The sequence below is a fragment of the Henckelia pumila genome, chromosome 4 (genome assembly GCF_033568475.1).
Source record: "Henckelia pumila isolate YLH828 chromosome 4, ASM3356847v2, whole genome shotgun sequence".
NCBI classification, from domain to species: domain Eukaryota; kingdom Viridiplantae; phylum Streptophyta; class Magnoliopsida; order Lamiales; family Gesneriaceae; genus Henckelia; species Henckelia pumila.
Window position 1 is genome coordinate 178530940 of NC_133123.1, and position 14663 is coordinate 178545602.

The window sequence follows — 14663 nt, forward strand, 5'->3', positions numbered from 1 at the left end:
ATCGAAACCAACTCAATACAACCCCAAAATCAACACAAAGACTCAAAACCAACAAATCTCAAAACTCCATTTTTGAACAACACTTCAAAAATTCATAACAATTCCGAACAACACTCTTTTTCCAATCCGACTGAGAATAAACGATAAGAGCTAGCTCAAGAAAATCATATCCGAAACTCATTCAATTCTAATAACATCCGAAAAAATGAATATAATTGATCGGAGAAAAACTTACGATATAACGAAGCTCTCGTTTCCGGGATCGCCAAACTAACTTTGGCTTTAAATTCTACCAGACGGATCGAGCGGAAACCAAAAATCAAAAGCTTGAAGATCTCGTTTGGGCGGCTTCCATGGAGGGAATCGGTATAGAGGAGGAAGAAGAGGATGAAATGAAGACTTGGTCAACTCCTCAATCCAAGATAATATATAAAAACCCTATTTTGCACTTTAGTCCTTGTAAATATCAAAATTTTCAAAATAGTCCCTGATCAGTAACAAATTGGCCCTCGAATTCTATAATCTTCGATTAACTCAAATAAACTTAATTAAGATAAATTTGGGGCTTAACACTAGTTCTATTCATAGGGTCACGGGAGGGAGGTTACCACCGTCTTTTGGTACAGAACCTCTGTTACATCAGAGAAGGAAAGCTAAAGTGGTAAAAAAAACCTCTAACCAATGAAGAAAAGTTGATAAATCTTATCAAAACTGTCTCAAAGAAGAAAACATGATGACATCTATAGAAATGATTGGTCTTGAGGATTTACAAGACTTTGCAGAATCATTTGTGAATCTCAAAGTTGTAGTTCTTAAAATGAACACGACTGGAATGTTTGGATTCAACAACACTTAATAGACAACGGTGTTTCAAAAAACCATTGTATTTTTCCCTATAATAATGGATTTATTCATAATCGTTGCCATAAGTCCAAAAAACCGGCTCATAGACAAAATTTTTTAAAAAACCGTTGTCTTTTATAGGTCAAAGACAACGGTTTTTTATAACGTTGTCTATGAGCGGGTTTTTATGGTCTACGAAAACGGTTTTTTATGGTCTACGACACGGTTTTTAAAACCGTGTCTATGTGCATTCTTTTAAGATATAAGACAACAGTTTTTTATGGTATATGACAACGGTTTTTTTAGCCGTTGTTTTTTTTATTATTATTATTTTTCAATGGGTCTTTTTTGTTGTTTTATGGAGTATTGGACAACATTATCCTTTCTTTAATTTTTTTCTTTATTTTTTTAAGGAACTTACGCATTTCTTTCGTTCTCCACTCGCAGATTCCTCTCAAGATTCCCCCCCAAAAACCCAACCCTAGCTGCCCATTTTTTGTTGTCGATCCGCTCCCACCGACTGTGGGAAATCCGTTATTGGAGCTAGAATTCGTTTAGATATCATCGTAAGCTTTGTTTTCATGCCAATATAACATGGAATCGCGACATGAAGCTTTGAAGCCATCGCCCTGTTCGACCATAGTTGCGCAAGTAGTAGTTTTTCCCATTTTCTTTTCATTTATCCTTTTCGGTTCTAAGTAAATTGGCTACATACGTGTGTGAAATCTATTTTATTTATTTTTTTCGTTGTGTCCAGCCTGTGATTTTGTTGTGGTATCCATGTTTGTCTTTCGTAGATTTGTGGGGCATGGATTCGATCTACATAGCTGGAGCCTGGCTATCCTCTCATCATCGGTGGTATCGATATTCCTCAAGATCGAGGCTGCGAAGCTCACTCCGACGGTGTCAATAAATACGCGTTTGACATTTTTGTTTCTCTATATAGGCTATTTTAGATGGTTTGTTTCGTAAGAAAATTGGAATTTTTCCAAACTTAAAATAAAATTTATTTATTTCAGTTCATGATCATCCCCACTTCTGCTGCATCCTTCCTTGTGTATGTGTTGCTTGCTTACTGATTTTGTTATGTTTTGAAGGCATTCATTTTATTCAATCTCACAATTTCATGTTAAGTTTAGATAGCTGAATGGTAAAAGCCTGTATTTTTTGAAACTGATTTTGTTTGGTTAAATTACATAAACAATTGAGATTCTCTATTCGATTTTTAACTATTATGTTGCAAGTGTTAAGCCCAATATTAATTGTGATCAAATTCCGAGATTTTGTTTTTTCTGGCACGTGAAACCTTTGTATTTAATTATTTATACTTCTATGAATTAAAGGATTCATAAATTCATGGTACAACCACGCAGTAACCTTTTATTTCCAGTTTTACAGCTCTGGAGCCTTACCTTTGCAGCACTGCTGCGTATGGAAATATTTTACCATTTATGGGTTAGTGAAACAATTCAATTTAAAAATAAAGTGTTTGAACAGGAAAATTGATGCTTCCTCAATTTATGACATGTTTGGCATTGATTGGAAGGTATTCAATCCAGTAATGTAATTATATTTATCTCTGCCTAATTCTTCCTTTAGTGGAATGTTTTGCTAAAGTTAATGTCGAAATGACGAGATATGCAACCTTTAGATGTGAGGTAGATGATGTGATGATAAAAGCATGAGCCTAATTCTTATTCGCTCTTTTCTGGCACTTGTGCAGGGCTATGGAATTGAAGATGGAGCATTTCTTCCACCCAGACAAACACATGATGGTGACTCGAATCTCTACTCTGTTGACGTTTGGTATTTTGTTGTATTTAATTTTCTTCATTTTCTCGATATAAATTTCATTATTCTGTTTCTTATGATATGATTTTGTTCAAGGATTACAACATAGATGGATCACTGCTACTTCCTTATATGCTTCTGTTCGAGGAATTGGAATCACCATATGGTTTAAATGCGTTTTTTGCAAAGCTATTTGTTTTCTCTATGTGCTTCACATTTATGTTTTCTAACTGTTCTTTGAGATTCCTTTAATTTCCAGTAAATTGTGATTGTATTATGAACTGTCTAGACAACCTCGAGTACCATGTAAGGGAGGAACTCAAGACGACACCTTGATCCATGGTGGATAGATCAAAATATATGGTTTTCTTAATGAGAGAAGGTCTGCGTAGATCATCACTCCATTTGGATCTGAATGCATTTTGTTGAATGATCGAGTGTTTGAATTTGTTGAATGCTCTCTTCTTATCAAAGTTAAATAATCCTGTTAATTTGGATTTCACTTTCTCTGCTTCATGAGAAATCTACTGTAGATAAGAGCTTTTAGTTGTGTTTTATATTCTGCTCATGCTTTTACTTAGATTTTAGAATGACCATGGGAACTGGAATGATATGGGATGACGCAAGATCCCTGAATTTCATTGACTTGCGTATGTTATCTTGGCAGGTTTCCATATCTATTGCTCTCCTTCTAGGTGATGGCCTCAACAATTTCGTCAAGATTTTACGTGTTACGATGTTTAATTTTTATAGCAAGCTTAAAACAGGAAGTCTTAACTCAGGTAATTAATTCTTAAAAATATGTTTTTGGACAAATTAAAGACCTTCAAATTGTCTCAAAACATATGCATGCAAGCTTCACATTTATATTTTCTATTAATTTCAGTACTTATTAATTTACATTTGATAGATATAACAAAGTGTGTTTTTCTGTTGCAGTATGAGAAGTTAATGAAGACAAGGTCTTATCTTCTCTAAAGCAAGATGAGATGTTCATTGGAGAAAAGAAATTATTCAAAGTGTATTTTCTATTATGAATTGAATTATAATTCTAATTTTGAGTGATTTGTAATCGTGAAAAATTGTATATTAAATTTAATTTTCCAAAATTAAATTTTGATTGATTTATAATATTGAAAATTTATATATTATATATTTTTTGTTTTTTAAATTAAAAAAGACAACGGTTTTTCTCCGTTGTTCTATGTCGTTTAAAACTGTTGTTAAAGGTTCAGTTATTAAAAAGACATGCTCAAAGTGTGACGCCTAAAATTCAATCTATTAAATCGCATGAATTAATTTAATAAATATGGGGATTATTATTATTTTAAGTTTAATTGATTTAAATTCTTTATGTGAATTATGTGTTAATAAATATTTTTAATATTTAGTCAAATGATTTTATTTTACTAACTATTTAATTAATATTTTTAATTGTTTAGATTTATCTGTCCAAATGATTTTATTGTGAAATTTAAATTGTTTTAAATATTTTAAAGGTTTAAACTTTCATATTTAAATGATTTTAATTGTTTAGTTTATTCATTTAAATTATTTTAACTGTTTAGCTTATTTATTTAAATACTTTTGATTGCCCAACTTATTTATTTTAAATAACTTAAGTTTAGCGGTTAGTTATTTTAAATTATTTTAAATATCTAGCTTATTTATTTTAAATGCTTTTAACTGTCCAAGTCGTTTTAAATGTTTTTATTCTGTTTGTGTATTTATTTAAATTACTTTTAAACGTTCGTCTAGTTAGTTTAAATTATTTTAATCGCTCTGTTTATTATTTAAAAATCTTATTTATCGTTGCGATATCAAAATATTTAAAGTGCTGATTATAATTCCTAAGTTAGTGCTTAAATTCCTTCAGATGTTATTTGTTTAATTATTAAGTTAATTATTCCTGAGATTCTTGAGTTCGGTGACTTCTGGTTCCGGAATACGGCGATGGTGGATTTCGGCGATAAATTCCTAGATTTTATTTCAAGAATTTTAAGTTGGGATAAATGAGGAAAATAGATGAGATTTTGAAAGTTAGAAGTTTTCGGGTATCAGAAATCATTTTTTTTATTATTGCAATATTGGGCTTATTCTTTAATTTTTTTTCAAAAGTTAGAATTTTCATAAACCCGGATTAGTAAAACCCGATATAATATTTTTAATTTGGGGTTTTAAAACTTAGGAATTTTATAAGTGTAAGTTAGTAGGCAAAAATTGTAGTACTTTAAAGTTGTACTTTTAAAACAACACTCACACCTACTTTTAAATACTTACACCTATGCTTACACACATGTACACACTACACACTCAAACTTTTAAAACACACTTAAATCAATTTATTTGCAAACCCTAGTCACTCAAACCCTTAGTAGCCGCCCCACTCTCTCATTTCTCCCCTCCCCTTCGGCCGTTCCCTTTCTTGCAAGTTCCAGTCGCCGCCGCCGCCTTCCACCACCGCTGCCGTTGCCGGAGGACCACCAAGGGAGGTGTAGCTCGTGTTTGTTCTAGTGTTCCAGCCCCTTTCCCCTTCCTTGGTTTGATTTCTTTGTAGTTAAGAGTGAAGACAAGTATATGTATTTCCTTGGGCATTCAAGCTAGCTAACTATGTTCTTGAGCTATATTCTTTGCAAAATTTTGAATTGCACATGACTTTCAACATGTAGGGTTCGGTTTTACTGGAATTTTCAGTAGGGTGTTTGGTGATTTTCGAAATTTGTTTGAGCATGGAGTCTAAAGTGTTGCATGGTGATTTGTGATAGGAGGCATGAGGTGTTTTGAATGCTTAATGACATTTTCGAAAATTTCAGAAGATACATGCCCTATATTTCGAAACTTTTCATGGGTTAGGGCTGATATTGAAGTGTGTTTGAAGCATTTTGATAGTTTGCATTGGGCTTGATTGAATTCCCATGAGTTTGATGCATTTTGGTGTATGTTCAAGTTTTTATTTTGAAATGTGGTGTTGAAAGGTGGTGAGGGCTGCCTAGGTGGGTGGGGTAAGTCCTAAGAGGTGTTAATAAGTGTGTTTGGTGGTTTGGAAGGAGGTACAAGAAAGGATAAGGGGCTTGGAGGTGTTTCCTCAAGGTAAAAGTGTTGTGGAGTGATGTGTGCTTGGGGCAGGGGCTACTGATTTTGGAGCAGGGGAGGTACCAATTCTGGTCTGGTCATGTCATGGGCTGATCCTAGGTCAAAGTTATGATGTTGTGGTCGCATCGGTATAAATTGAGCTCGTTTCGGTTAAGATTTAGATAGGTTAAGGGTCATTTAAGTTGAAGGATCGGAACAGAAATTTTAAGAGCAAAGTGTGAGCTGTTTAGTGATTGAATAAACTGAACGTGTTGAGCAACAATGGATGGGTGAGGGCCGGTCCTAAGTCAAATTTAGTAATTAGTGGTCGTGTCGGTTCATTTTGGGAGCGAATCGAGTTAGTATTGGTCAAGTTAGGAATTTCTCAAGTTGAGGTGTCTAGTGCAGAATTTTTGACAAGTTTAAGGGGCTGTCCGGAAATGGTTTTTGTTTGGATTGCTTGGGCTGTCAAATGAAGTCACAACCAGTTTTTTAAAAGGCGTAGCGTTAGCCTGTAGCGTTTTTGTCCTGTGAGAGCGTAGCGTAAATAGCGCAGCGCATTGCGTAAGCTATTCGTGCACACCAATTATTTTATTAAAAAAATAAAAAATATACTTATATAAGTAAATAAGTGAGATAATTAAATAAGAAACCATAATAATTTAAAAATTCTTACAACTAAATCAACATAATCTATCCAACTCTACGTCACTATCTTCATCAAGACTATCTATGGTTGGAAATTTTCTTCTATCAAAGTTTGTTGAAGCCACTACAGTCTACACAATGAATTTCAGGATCAATATAGTTCTCTTCCTCATCAATACAACTCAATCCTGCTTATTTTTGTGGACAGAAAATCCTTCCTTACCTTCGACCCTCTTACTGCTCTGCCTTGAAATCATCTAGGGTTCATCTTCACCTCTGAAATCAGCTCTAGAAAGTTTCGATTCTGAATTGACTCTAAGTTTTCTTCGCGTGAGGAATTCTGAATTAGCTCTAGGGCCTGGAATCGATTTGTACGTATAAGTTGTAGGTCAATTAAAGAATTCATGGGCTTTTTTCTTTTGGCCCAAAAAGTGTGCGCTATTCACAAAAAAGCGTAATAGCGCACGCTATTTGGGCCAAGTCGTGATTCTCTGTCAAATAGCGTGAGCTATTTGTGTAAACTGCTATGGATTGAGCGCTATGTAGCACTGGGCATAAACATTGCGCTATAGCGCGCCATGTAGCGCACTATAGCGCGCTTTTTAAAACACTGGTCACAACCTGGTCCTATGGTTATTTTGTAGTGTTTGGAGAGTGTCGGTTCAAACGAGGTCGAATTCGGTTAAGGTAAGATCGAGTTAAGGGCCTTTCGGTTTGTTTGCTCAGGTTATGCCTTGTTTGTAAGAATTGGAGTTAAAGTTGGGTATTTCACCTAGGGGCAGCCACTCACTCACCTAATACCCATATTTTTGTGTTAAGTTTCATTTCCCATAGTTGCATACATGTGTGCTTGAGTCTCGTCTTTGAGCCGAGCGAAATGTTGCAAAGGAAGTCGCATTTATTCATGCATGCTAAGTATTTTGAGCCGAGTCAAAGAAGGAAAAAGAAAATATTTTTTTTGAACGAAGTGATTTGATTGTGACGAGAAAGGGTATTGATGGGTGGGGGATGCCTCACTCACTTGCCAAATAGACGGGTAGATCGAGATCGGGAGACATCCCGGGATCCCTGCCAAAATAGACGGATAGTGTGAGATCGGGAGAAATTTCGGGATCCCTACCAAATGACAGATAAAGGGTAAGTCGCGTCGGGATAAATCTCGGAGTCTTGCCGGCATAGTGCACTGCAGCCATTGATCAATCAAAACAGAGGGTCACAATTCAAGGATCTAAGTTTACAGTTTCAGTTTTAGTATCAGTTTGACTCGTCTTAATGTATTCAGTTATCAGTCATGCATGAGTTTCAGTTAAGTTAAGAAAGTTCAAGAGTTTCATAGCGTGAGTTGGCGTGTGTTCATCGTTTACATGTTGTCTCATTCTCTTGTAGTATGCGCATTCTTATAGCTTATGTTTCAAGTATATTATGTACAGTATTTTGAGTATTACTGCAGTTATTTTAAACCACCCTTGTTATTACACTGTTTATACTTTCTGGGTCATTAGACTCACTATGCTTGTTTGTTTGTCAGGTGAGGAGGAGTACCTAGGGATCGAGGGGCAGGATCCTCGAGGTTGAGATCACTGGCGGTGCAGGGCCCTATGACCGTTGCTGTTTTTATTTTAAGTTCCGCATAAGACTTGTTTTGAAATAAAGAATTTTACTATGAATACTTTCAGTATTAGCCAAGATGTGTTTTCCCTGTTCTTGAATTTTTATGATTTGAAGTTTGTTATCGCTATTATTGCAACCGTGTGGTGTTGCCTTTATTTTCGAAGTTTATGATTATGGCAGTTTGGATTTCTTTTGTCTCTTTTACTTCTTTATGTTAGAATTGCTGCGTGTGACAGGGTGGTTTGTTTACTTTCAAACAAGTCATGGCAAATTTTTTTAAAAAAATTCGTATTTTCTTTTTTATTTATATAGAGAGTAGAGTTTAGGGTTGTTTCACAAAGAAAACGTTTAAAAACCGTTGTCTTTGAGAGAGAAGACAAAGGTTTTTCACCTTTGTAAAACCATTGTATTTTCTAGAAAAGACAACAGTTTTTAACTATTGTCTTTGAGCGTCCCTTTTAACAAAACCACCTTGAACAACAGCTTTAAACTACCTACGACAACGATTTTTCACCGTTTTTGTTAGCCTTTTTTCTTGTAGTGTACATGCGCGCCCGCGCTTGTTGTTACGCGCGCTCGCGTTGTTGGGAAAAACACACACTCGGCATATTTGTGTGTGTGTGGGATTTTTTAGTATTTTATCTATTTTGGAGTATTTTAAGCCTATTAGGAAACTTTTATATGATATCTCTTGATATCTTTTGTATTATTTTGTGTTATCTCTTATTATTTGAGTTGTAATATAAAAATAACATCTACATTCACTATTGATAATTAAGAATTCATTATTGATTTTTATCAGTATAAAATTCTTTCAAGAATTTTATTGAAGCTTTGGATTTGTTCAAATCAAACTTATCAAAGTTTTCAACTTTGTGGAGTTTTTCAATTGTTTTTCGTTGAAGATTGTCAGATACAATTTATCTGAAGGTCTCTTTGAAAATCAATTGTTTCGTAATTTTCGTTGTTAATAGTTTATCGATTAAAAGTGAAAATATAAAATCTATCTTTTTGTTTTCTGTCTTAAAAAGATCGAAAACTACAATTGAGTCGTTTTCTTAATTGATATGAGGGCACGATTTGGGTTATTTTTTTTTTTTTTCCATTAATCAATCAGGTTCATATCATTTGGCATCAGAGACAAAGTTCTTTGAGACAAGTAAGTATTTTTTCAACAATATTTAGTTTTATCTGTTCTTCGTTCTTCATCTAAATCTATTATTCGTTAAGTCTTCGTTATTTCTATCTTGTTGCCCAAGTTTCCTGTCTTATGCTACAAGCTATCTAAAAAAAAAAAAAAAGTTTTCGGTCAAAAAACAAAATAGAGGAACCAAAAATTGCATCAAATATATATATATATATATATATATATATATATAATATATATATATATATATAAGAGACATATATAGAAGAGACATATCTTGTGGCAAAATTCCATTCTTGTGTCTTAGTTCATCCTTGGGTGCAAGTCTAGTTGTCACACCCCGAGCCCAGACCCATGCCTGCGCGACTGCACAATGGGCCCCTATAACAACAACTTCGTATTCGTCCTCGCTTTACGAAAATTATTAACTCAAGTTGATATAGAAGTCCACTGTAGCCTATTTTAAACTCATTTTAAACATTTCATTTTTTCCATGTGGGACAGGGGTCTCACAATCACCCCTCCTTCAGAACGCGACATCCTAGTCGCGACCTGAACTCTCGATCCACCAGTAGCGAGAATATATATAGGTGGCTCCTACAGGTTCAAGAGGTAGCTCCCGTCATGTAGCACTTTGCCCGCAGGTTCATGAGGTGGCTCCCACGCACGTAGCACTTTGCCACGCATAACACTTATTTTCCGGGGTCTGACCGTATCTGATACCAATCTGTCACGCCCCGAGCCCAGGCCCGTGCCTGCGCGACTGCACAATAGGCCCTGTAGCGACCCAACCCGAATCCACTACTAATCAGAGAATTAGAGCATAATTAAGCATGCAATTAATACTAATCAGAATAAACTGCGGAAAGCTTAAATAAATGCTGACCGGAAAAATAAAACCGATTAAATAAATTCTATATACAACCCAATCAAATAAATCTTAACAACAAAACCTATAGCTAATCCTGTTGTCCTCTCGGTCATCGACTACTCCAAGTCACTGGGCGCACTGCCTGCATCTGTACCTGCCTCGTCGAATGGGGTGTCCAGACATACATAAATACTGGACATGAGTGACTACACTCAGTACGAAAGTAATGATATATAAAATATATGCAACACATAAATGCCTTTAAAACCCTGGTAAAATAGTCTGTTCAGAAGTGCCATGAATACACAGTACCGTGCAAGATAGCTAGTCCGCGGGGTACTCGTATATTCCCCTATCACTATAGCGTCTACTCCACCGTCATGGTCGCTCCTAGTGAAAACAAAAATGGGGACTGAGCCTCCCTAGACACGAATCCATAAAGAGTAACTCATCACCGATGAAAACTTTCATGACTCACATCTCACGGGATGCACTCCATTATGTATAAAAACATGCATGTGCTAAAGCAGTAAAACATGGTAAAACACATAACAAATACTCATGCAAAACATATATCATATATCATGTTGGCCATCTCATTCAGTACTTACGTACCTCACTAAAGGCAGTCCTAAAAGTCCCACTCTAGGTTACAAGTCTATCATCAGCTCTACAATGCAAAATACTCATGCATCATTATTTAATCTCTAAATGCCTTAACTAAGCTATAACATACTCCTAAATATTTTTAAGAAGCCAAATCTATACCTTCATCCGTCGTCAGCCCGCTGATGGCGATAGTCCCAAAACTTAGGCAAAGCTCCGCTACTAGTCCCGTAGCGCCTAACCACTTCCGGATTTCCAAGGATGCCTAGAAAGCCCCTAAAAAGCTAAAATACTAACTAGAAGAAGAGAGGAGAAAGAGGAAAGGTGCACCTTCAAATGAGCTTGGCACCCCTATTTATAGACAGCGATCGGAGCATCTGATCTCACGTTAGGAGCCTCCGATCCTGATCGGAGTGTCCCATCCCTGCGTCCGAACTCTCTCCACCAACAACATGTCTAGCTTCTAGAGGACGCCTGCCGATATTTGTTCGGAGCCTCTGATCCACCTTCGGAGCGTCCGAAGTCCCCTCAGTGACGTCATTGATGACGTAATATTTCCAACAGTTGGCCCTAAACGATCGGAGCCTCCGATCTGAGTTCGTAGCCTCCAAACTCATAAGAGCTTCCGATCTTGGATCTTGGCTCCGATCCTAGTTCGGACCCTCTGATCCCTCCGAGGACTCGGAACCTTCTCGGATATTTCAAGTGCTCAAAATCCATCTTTAAACAACTTAGACTTGTCTGTACTTTTTTTAATCATGTTTTACTTAATCTAAACATGATCACATGATTAATTACCACTTAATCATTAATTCGGGATACGGGTCACTACATTCTCCCCCTCTTAAAATATTTCGTCCTCGAAATCTAGGGTAAATCCCGAGAACATACTATAGACCCTTCTTGAATGTTTGGTCAAATGGCTTTCGACAACTCCAACTCTTGTAATAATTTCGCAAATCTATTAATATTGAACCACATCAACATTCACCAAATTTCTCAATTTGGCTCTCGCAGAAACTAGAAACTATTGTGTTACTTGAAAGTAGAACTTACAGGATCACTACATCTATTTGGTGCAGGTTAATTTATTGTAGAGATCGAGGGGTAAGATTATCGAGTGAACTGCGATGCGAGCACGACACATCCCTCCGACCTATGCTAGTCTTCCGCAAAAGCTTACTTTAGAAAGTTTAAAGTCTTTCATTTTGCTGTTTGGATAAATGTTATTGTAAAGATTTCTAGAATTATTTGTGGGTGTGTAAATATGTAATTGCTTAATCTTTTGACGTTTGGAATGTCGAAACTTTTTCTCCGGTTCTCGTTCAATTCTCGGTCTAGTTTATTCAGTATTGTTGGTGGTATTTTTAGTTGATGTCTGTGACAGGCGAATTTAAATATAAATAGAAAGGTCCTGCTGAAATTTTTTGAAAAATCCTTATCTTATATAGTTTAATTTAAAGTAAAATTAGGGCCGTTTCAATTACAGTGATAGTCAGGTACTCATCAGCTTCGTCATGACTTGGTTGAACACATTTGGAAAACATGTCGTTGTGATTAGTGAAGAATTAATTTATTAAATTATTTTAATTTCTAATTTCTCAAGAATTCGTATTGTTGTATTACCATTTGTTGGTGAATAAAATTTTAAAATTAAATTAATTATCTTATCTAATTTTCAAACCTTTGTGTTACTATATATTATATTGTACCATATATTTAATAAAACTTTTTATATTTTATTAAAATAAATTTAACCTTTTAAATTAATTGTACTTGTCGTTACGAAATAGACATTATAAAATTAAATTATTAAATTATTTTATTTAAATGAAAAATAAATGGATAGTAATAAAATAATAGTGAAGTCAACAAATATTTTGTTTATGAGATATTGATTATTTGTAAGATATTTGAAGGGTGAGATGTTGGATATATGATGTGGAATGACGAACCCACAAATGTTTGGGAGAAATGTCATGCTTGTTGTGGATTCTCTAATTGGTCATGTTTTCGATTTGAATTGTCTAGCATCATTTGTCATTCTTGGTATATATAACTCCTTTTTTTTTTTTTTTTTTTTTTTGTATTTTTCGACTCCATTTTGGTTCCAAGATCAACTATTGTTCATCTTGGTTGATTCGAAAATATTTCCTACAATTTTTTGTGATTTAAAAACTTTCTTAGAGCATAGTTATAAATTGTCTGTTTTTTTCGTGTTTCTTGTTAACTATGACCCAATTTGGATACAGAAGGTGTGACTTAAAAATACTTAAATAATCTCAGTTTTTAAGTGCTTTTATTTATATATAAAAAAACAGAAGCACTTTTGGCGTTTGAATACATGTTGAAAATTACTTTTATTTAAATTTTTAAATAGAAGTAGAAGTAGAAACCAAGAAATAAGAAATTCTAGCTTTTAAGTGCCTTTTTAAAACATGTTTTTTTTAACCAAACACTTCATTTTTTTTAGAAAAACACTTTTTTGTTGGCTTTTTTAACCAACCGCACTGTATGACATAATGTGTTTAGTATCAACAATTTCACATATGTTTTATTAATTTTATATAAAACGTTTTTCGAATGTGTTGGTTAAAAAAGTTGAATTTGAACAAATCCTACATTACCCACTGATATGAATCTTATTGAACATGAAAAGCAAACACGATAAATTGATGTAATCGTGCCCTCAATCCAATATAACAAAAGATCCAAGTGTTTTTTTCGATCTTTGAAACAAGTAAACTTTTTGTATATTCACCTCATATTGATAAACAACTAGTAATAAATAATCACGAAAATAATTGTGATTCAAAGAGACCTTCAAATAACTTGTATTTGACAATCTACGATGAAGAACAATCGATAAACGTCACAAAGTTAATAAACTTTGATAAGTTTGATTCGAAGAACAAAGCAAAGTTTTGGCAAAATTTTAGAGAGAATTTTAATTTGATAAAATCAATAATAATCTGAAATCTACTATGCATTTTTCTCTGTTTGAGATTGTGCATGATTTTAATCCACTAACCCCTTTGGATCTAATGTCTTTGCTAATGAGTGAGAGGATAAATATGGATGGTAAGAAAAAGATGGAGTTTGTTAAGAATTTGCATGAAAAAGTACGAGCAAACATTGAGAAGAAAAACTTGCAATACACAAAGCAAGCTAATAAAGAAGGTTGTGTTTGAACCCGGTGATTGGGTGTGGTTGCATTTGAGAAAAGAAAGATTTTCGGAAAAGAGACGTTCAAAACTCCTACCTAGGGGTGACGGACCATTTCAAGTTCTTAAAATGATTAATGACAATGCCTAAAAATTGGATCTTCCAGGTGAGTACAATGTAATACTAATTTTAATGTTTCTGATCTGTATTTGTTTGATGTAGGTGATGACAAGATTTGAGGACAAATCCTTTACAAGAAAGGGAGGGTGATGCGATCTTGGATGGTTCGTATGATGATCAAGTTTTCAAGTTTGTTAAAGATCCGTTGGAGTTACTACGAGGACCAAAAACTAGGGGTCGAAGCAAATGATTCAAGAAAGCGCTTCTGTAGTGACCCTTTATGGAATCACCTACTAACTGGCAACTAATAACATGCATTAAACTTAATACAGAAAAATACTTAACAGAGTAAAAATGTGCGGAAACAAAACCATAATTTTCATATCAGCTTAGTAACATAATCCAGGCTTAAATCTGTAGTGATACAACCAAATCGAAATCTTAAACAGTAAACATTATACAGCTAAAACAAATCCTGCTGTATAAATTCCCCTGAAAAGATCCGGCTCCCTAGTCCTGCCTCGAACTACCGGCTCCGTCCATCCTGCGACCTGCCCCATGGAATAGGGTGTCCAAGATAACAACTACGACGTGAGCGCTAACGCCCAGTACATAGACATGAGTAAACATATGTATATAATGCATGCAACATGATGACTGGTACAGGGTCATCTGAAAAGTCATGCTCAGAACCGGCGCCATATGAGTGCTGCCACCGCACGGATCAACCTCTGGGTGCAACCACACTCGTCTAGTACACCAGAGTAGACAGACATAAATGCCCCCGCC